Source organism: Oryx dammah, unplaced genomic scaffold (genome assembly GCF_014754425.2).
Source record: "Oryx dammah isolate SB20612 unplaced genomic scaffold, SCBI_Odam_1.1 HiC_scaffold_20, whole genome shotgun sequence".
Lineage (NCBI taxonomy): Eukaryota > Metazoa > Chordata > Mammalia > Artiodactyla > Bovidae > Oryx > Oryx dammah.
The window spans coordinates 399,595-406,788 of NW_024070204.1; the positions used below are offsets into that span (position 1 = coordinate 399,595).

At 61.9% G+C, this 7,194-nt stretch overlaps 2 long non-coding RNA genes across 3 annotated transcripts in view; both read right to left on the bottom strand.

Annotated features, from left to right (window-relative positions):
• LOC120879273 overlaps nt 1-4,380 on the bottom strand; it is a 14,655-nt gene extending 10,275 nt beyond the window's left edge. The window contains exons 1-2 of the long non-coding RNA XR_005724745.1: nt 4,370-4,380; nt 1,415-1,418 (exon numbers count right to left, since the gene is read on the bottom strand). This is a non-coding gene — a long non-coding RNA (uncharacterized LOC120879273). The remainder of the gene's footprint in view (nt 1-1,414; nt 1,419-4,369) is intronic.
• A 204-nt stretch (nt 4,381-4,584) lies between these two features.
• Nucleotides 4,585-6,123, bottom strand: LOC120879274. 2 transcript variants are annotated; one of them, XR_005724747.1, is made up of 2 exons: nt 5,708-6,123; nt 4,585-5,144 (listed from the first exon to the last, which is right to left on the bottom strand). It is a non-coding gene; the product is annotated as an uncharacterized LOC120879274 (long non-coding RNA). The 2 variants fall into 2 exon arrangements; XR_005724746.1 differs by having other exon boundaries at nt 4,585-5,436.
• Between the last annotated feature and the right edge of the window lie 1,071 nt (nt 6,124-7,194).

Genomic DNA, 7,194 nt, shown 5'->3' on the forward strand with positions numbered 1-7,194 from the left:
ACCAGGTGCCCGTGAGCGGGACCAGCTGTGCCTGTGACCTGGACCAGGTGTGTTCATGAGCTGGACCAGGTGTTGTTTTAAAGGCAGCATCAACTCTGCCTCTCCTGGTTCTCCTTGCTGGAGCAGAAGGCAGATCTGTGCTGAGAGTGAAGATAGAGTGTGGATTCTTTCTTCTGCAGGTGTGAACACACCTCCACTCCCTGGCTCCCTCAGCTTTCAGCCCCTCATCCTGCCCACAGTCTACACCCCAGCCTGCAGGCACTTCCTGATCGACGGCGCATCCTGCCCTGGGAATCCGGCTGCCTTCAGCCCCAGGCCCCTCCCACCCTCCGTGTGCTCTGGGCCTGAAGCCTCGGTGTGGACCAGACGTGCTGCCTCCCGCGCCTGCCCTGTCTCCCGCGGGTGCCAGGCGTGCCCGGATGACCCAGCCTCCCTGGGAGGGGGGACAAGCGTCGCTGGAGAGGGGTCTAGGCTGGTGTGCAGAGGGGCAAGACGCACACGTCTGGAGCTCGGACCTGCACAGGGGACCCTCCACCCCCCAACTCCCTACCCCCCAAGCTCCCAGCACCTCCCCTGGGATTGTGTGGGGTCCTGCTCTGCAAAACCCAGGGCCAACCAGCCCCAAGCGGGCGAGGGGCCTTCAGGCTTCAGGACGCCCCAGCCCCAAGCTTTGTGATTCTCCCACCTCATACCCAGCGATCCAGGCTGGCAGCACAGGGGAGCTGCAACCACGGCGCCTGGACCCCCCTCAGGCTCTGCCTGGTCACCGGGCTGGGCTGTTGGGCCGGCATCGCAACCCCTACTTGAAGAGCTGGGGGGCGACTGCCCCACTGAGTGAACACACCCTGGGGGCCCCATCCCAGGAAGACGCTCGGGAGTGGGAGCCGGGCCGGGAGGGGCCCCAGGCCCTGGAGCTCCTGTGGGCTCCTCAGGGTGGCTGGCGGCTGGCAGCCCCCACAATCCAGATCATGGGCAGCACCCTCCCCCAGGCTGGGAGCCCGAATCCCTGGGCCACGGCCGGGCCAACCGGCATGACCCCCAGGCTCCTGCTGACCAGCTTCTGTGTAAGAACTGCATGGGCTCTGGAAACGGCAGTTCCCTGAGCCTCGGACAAGCGGGCCGAGCTTGGAGCTTGACAGAATGCCAGCCGCCGGCCGCCGGCCAGGCTGACCGTCTGCTGAGGGCACCTGACCTCGGCCCCATGAAGGCCGAGCCACAGAAGGCCCCACACCAGACACCACTGGACACACAGAGGGAACCCAGAGGCCCTGTGCAGCGGGCGGGCGGAGCAGAGGCAGTGCAGAGCGAGCGGGCACCTCCCGGGGCACCTCAGCACCCCGGCCGGCTTGACCCCCAGGGGCCTGGCCCCAGGGCAGGTGTGGTGGAGCGGGGAGGCTGGGGGTGTGACACCCACTGCCCTCACTGGAGCCCTGAGCACGCTCACTCTGCAGCCACGCAGAGGAGGCTGGGTGCCGGGTCAGCTAGGCCAGGGAGGACCCCCGCCCACCCTCCGGACCCCCGCCAGGTGTGAGCGCTGGACCCCTGCAGAAGAGCTTGGGGGAGGAGGTGGATAGTATATTCAAAAGACCAAGCCAAGGGAGCAGACACCACCACTCTGCGGCGCCCCCACCCACCAGAGCCCGGCTCCCAGGGTCGGATCCAGCCCCCAGCAAGGGCACAGTCCCCGAGCAAACAGCCCCGGGAGCCGGAAAGCCAAGCCTGCAGACCCGCTGCCTGCCCGCGGCCTGAAGCCTTGGCCCTTTATCCCAGAGTTCATTTGAGCCCAATGCAGCCATTTGGCAGTTGTTCATATTCGAATCACGATACGGCCACCACTCCACAGCTGCCCAGCACTCGACGTGAATGACCACCCATCCCAGTCAGCGGAGCCTCCCAGGCGGGCACCTGCCCCTCGGAGCTGATGGTGCCTGGAGTCTCAGCGTGGACGCAGCCCTCCACCCCAGCCTGCCTGTCACAGGCTCTGCAGAGGCCCCGGCAGGGAGGGGCGTGTGACCGCACTGTCTGACGAGGAAGACGCTCAGGGCCAGAGGTGGGGACCTCCCGCACGGGGTGAGGTGTCCCTCGGAGCAGCCTGGTCACAGCCACACTGGCCCGGGTCCCGGAGTCAGAGGTGACGTCTCTGGGATGAGAAGAAAGGGGTGGGTGGGTAGTCTTTCCGAGGGAGGTGTCCACCGAGGACCAGGGCCGCGAGCCTGCTGTTGGAGCCGCCCCACCCCCGAACCTGAGGGCTGCTGCCACTGGGCTGGGCCAGGGAGGAAGAGGCCAGGACACAGTTACCAGCCCTGCCCTCAGCAGACCTCACGTGGACAGAGGTCACTGGGTCCCTGCGAGGACCCCTTGGCCTCCCAGGAGCCACACCCGGGCCCCATTGTCCAGGCCCCAGAGCCGGCCTCTGCCGTCAGCCTGCTTCTTACAAAGCCCAAGAACACAGCACCTGCAGCCCGCCTGGTGCCAGGGTGAGTCAGGTGAGCTCACACCCTCACAAGGTGGGTGGACCTTGTTTGGAAGAAGGGTCCCTGCAGACGTCATCAAGCTAAGGACCTCTGGACCAGGGTGGCCCTAAGTCCAGCGACAGGCATCCTTGTGAGGGACAGGAGGGAAGAGACACAGACACAGAGCAGAGGCCAGGTGAAGACGGAGGCAGAGACGGGAGCGCCGCGGCCCCAAGCCCAGGGGTCCCTGGCATCCTAGGAGACGGAAGCAGCAGGAGGGACCCTCCTGGGGCCTCCCGAGGGAGCCCAGTCCTGCCCCAGCTTCATCTCGGACGGGGGTCTGGCCCAGAGCGGAAGGAGGACACATTTCTGCTGTCGCAGCCAAGCCTGCGGGCATTTGTTACAGCAGCCCTGGACCCTCACATATCAGGGAGACCCGGGGGGCTGGGGAGGGGGTCCCTGCCCCAGAGAAAAGTGCTCGCAGAGGCCCAAGTGGTGAAGCGCCAGGTGGGCACACAGACCCGGCAGCCAGAGCCAGCAGCGGGCCCGTCCTGGGCTCTGGCCCCCTGCTGCTGTGCACGGTGGGAGAGGCAAAGGCCTCGGCAGGAAGCCTGTTGTTCTAGAAACGTGGCTGCAGTGGGTGGCCTGGCCTCTCTCCGACAGCGGCGCCCGGCAGTCACCATGGGCCTGCACAGCTGGTCCCAGAGCCAGGCCTCTCCTGCCCGGGACCACCAAGACCTCGGGACACTGCGGCACCAAGGGTGGGCCCGGCGGGGCTGCAGACAGTGCGAGGCCATGCACAGGCCAGGGGCAGGCCCAGGGCTGCGGGGCGGGCGGCTGCCCACACCTGACCAGCTGGCAGGTGGAGGACAGTGTGGCCCACAGGCCTCAAAGCCCCGCAGAGGGGAGAGGTGGACCCCGGCACTGGAGTGGAGGCCGGGCCACCATCCCCAGGGAGCAGGAAGCCCCCGACTCACCCCGGGGGAGGGGGGCCCCGTACTGGCTGGCCCCACGCTCAGGGCTGGGGGTGAGGCGAGGCCTGCCAGATGGAGGGATGCCCGGGAGTGGACGGGCAGCCAGCAAGGGCCACCAAGCGGGCTCCTCTGAACTCACAACGTGGACTTGGGGGCCCTGGATCGCTGGTGCCCCAAACACCTCTGGACACACCCACTCCAGAGGAAGAGACTCCCACTGGAGACAGAGACGCTTCTGTGACATCTTTAGATCACCGTGTCCACACATGGCAAAGAAACAGCCAAGCTTAACGGGAAGTGCCAAGAGCCTGCAGAGACAAGCGGGGACAGAAACGAGAGGCTCCACTCTCTGTACTGGACTCGGCTGGACTCTGATTCAGAGTAACAGTGTGTGCTGTGTGCAGAAGAAATGGGTGGCGCACGCCGTGTGCAAAGAGGAAGGGCAAGGTGAGGAATTCCAGAGGAGAACAGAGGTTGTGAGAATGCAGGAAGCAGCTTTGAGAAGAAAACACAGAGTCCAGCCCTGAAAAGGTTAGCAACCAAGGTTCTGAACCCAGTGGATCAGTTCCACAGCAGGGCAGATTAAAGAGCTCCTGGATCAGAAACCCCAAAAAGAGAGCACCTAGATGTGGTGTAAACGTGTGCACACACATGTATACCGACGCACGCGTGCACACACATGTATACAGGCGCGTGCATGTATACAGGCACGCACGTGTGGACGCGCATCTATACAGGTGCGCGCGTGTGGACGTGCATGTATACAGACGTGCGTGTGTGTACACACATGTATACAGGCGTGTGCGTGTGTACACGCACGTATACAGACGTGTGCGTGTGTACGCACATGTATACAGACGTGCACGTGTGTACACGCACGTATACAGGCGCCCGTGTGTATGCACAGGTATACAGGTGCGTGTGTGTGTGTGTATGGCATACACGGGCTTTCCTGCTGGCCCAGATGATAGAGAACCCACCTGCAGTGCGGGAGACCCAGGTTTGATCCCAGGTCAGGAAGATCCCCTAGAGACGGGAATGGCAGCCCACGCCAGTACTTTTGCCTGGAGAATCCCACCCGTGGACAGAGAAGCCTGGCGGGCTACAGCCCCTGGGGCTGCAGAGAGTGACTGACACACGGTGTACACACATGAAAATAATTTGATGGAATTTAGCATTTATTCATCATAGAAATTCTTAGCAAATCAGAAAAGGAAGCACATTTCTTAGCTTCACAATGGACGGTGTGCTCCTTGCTCAGCCGTGCGCTACTCTTTACCGCCCCATGGGCTGTGGTCCACTGGGCTCCTCCGTCCACGGGCCTCTCCAGGCCGGAGCACTGGAGTGGGTCACCATTCCCTTCTCCAGGGGATCGTCCCGACCCAGGGATCGAACCCAGGTCTCCTGCATTGCAAGTGGATTCTTTATCATCTGAGCCACAGGGAAAGCCTTGATAATGGGTACCTACAAAAAACTACAAACCTCTGTGGACACTGAACAAGTTTCTCTTCCAGCTGGAGTAAGGAGAGGACGCCTGCCTGCTGTCGCCGCTTCTGTTCACCTCTGCTCAGTGAGGTGAGACAAGGACAGAGCGGCATAAATGCAGAGGAGGAAGTGAAACCGCCACCGTCCCCAGTTTCTGCGACTGTGTACACACAGAGTCCAAAGGGGCTTGGGGAAATTTTCAGAATCAGTGTGGGTTTATCAAGATTTCTGCCTACATGGTAAACATACAAAAATCTATTTTATTTCCATGAAGCAGCAAAACCACACAATCACAGTGTTTAGAAATACATCATTTAAAATTATGTGAGGAAGTCAATTTCCTAGGGATCAATTTAACAAAAGTTGTGCAAGACGGTCGACTCGTCACTGAGAGAACAGCAACGTCACGAACACAGACTGAGGCCGAACGCACAGAGATGCCTGTTGTCCCCGAAGTCACCCAGCTTTAGTCTAATCCAACCAAAAATGCCCACACCTGTTTTTGTTCTGGGTTGGGAGACAAGCTGGATGCAGAGCAAACGAAATGGCAAAAGAACGAGGATTAGGCGTCCAGCTCGGAGGAAGAACAGGTGGGGGATTTGCCCAGTGGTTTTGAGACTCGATGGGAAGTTCTGGACCTGAAGTGGTGTGCGGTCCTGGTCTAGGGCAGAGAATGAACCGCCGGGCAGAAGAAAGCTCCCCACTCACCCACAAGGCAGAGACAGTGTGGACGGCAAGGTGGTCCTGCAGGAAAAGAGGAGAGAAAATGTTCTCCAAGAAAGGAGACAGGCTTACCGACTGGACACACAGCGAGAAAGGAGAATTAATTCAGGTGCCGACTCAGCAGGAGGCAAGGCCATCAAGCCCCAGGTGGGTGATGCTTAAGAACACCCGATGTCCTTGCGTGGGAAAGACTGTATACAGCACACAAGACCACTGTCCCCAAAGCAGAAGATTCTGAGATGGACCCAGATTAAAACGTGGGACTTCTGCTCCTCCAAAAGTGTCAGTTAAGGAGCGAAAAGGTGGCTGTGGGGTGGACAAGGTGTCTCCTACGTGCAACCTACGCTGCTGGTCTCCAGAATCTAGAGAGAACCCTGTGGATCAACCAGAAAGCCCGGAGGAATCCGCAAGGCACGGGGGTGGGGGGGGGGCTCGGGCGCCAGGCTTGGTGGAGACGCCGGGCCGTCACCGTGGCCTGAAGCACAGGCTCTGCCGCATGCCCTGCAGGCAGCCATGGCCTGCCCTGCGCTGCTGGCAATGCGGCTGCGACTGGGAGGCGGCACCCCCAAGTCGCTCAGGGGCTGCAGACGCTCGCCTGTCCCCCAAGGAGCAGAGCAGGGAGGCTCCTGGTGGCCGCACTCACAGGAACCAGAAATCAGAAGCCACTCAGGGCCCGTGGGGCACAGCGGAGCAGCGGACGGTGGTGGCGTGTTCACAGAACAGAAGTGCGCTGACGGTGCGAGAGCACGTGCTCTGAGCCGAGGCTAGACTAGACGAGGGGTGGGGGGCTGGAAAGCCAGCAGGAGGCAGAGCCCGGCCCCTGCAGGAGACAGGAGGGCGCCCCGGGAGGTGTGGGCCCAGGGCTGCGGAGCGGAGTGAGCCCTGAACCTGCTCCCGGAGGCTGCTCAGGCTCAGAGCTGTGGCCGCGGCGGCCGGAGGCAGAGGGCGTGTGAGACATACAGCTTCGTGACGTTCCCGCCAGGGCGGCCCTCCCAGGATTCACCTGCGTCTGGGCACCTGGCCCCTAACACACGGGGGCAACAGAGTGAGACCCTGGGAAACTCGGCCCAGAGCAGGGGGACTGTGCTGGCACGCACACACGGGACAGGAGGGGCACACTCAGGGACGCCGTGCAGCGGGGGAAGGGCCCCGGGTGTTCTTAACTCCTAGACCTGGAGAAAGGACAGTCCTTCCTTTCCACCAATCTAGCAAGTAAAGGGAAAGCGGTGCGAGCGAGAAAATGAGCTCCCCACCCCCACGTCGCAGAAGACACGAGCGTTCGGTGCCAAAGTCGGAGCACCGTCATCCTCACACCCCGTGGGAGTCAGCTTACGTGTTCTCAGCCAAGGAGGTTCTTCCTTTGGACACTTACACATTACATTGCGGTTGAGCTTCACTGCATGTCGCCGCATGTCCTGGTACAGTCAAAGGGCAACTCTGCAGCCTGCAAGGAGTCTTGCTTCCCTGCCAGGGCCACAGCACACTCCTGACCCTGCCGTGGTCCTCCCCCACACGCCCTCCCGGAGGCTGCAGATCACAGACCCTGCACCCCCCTGGCG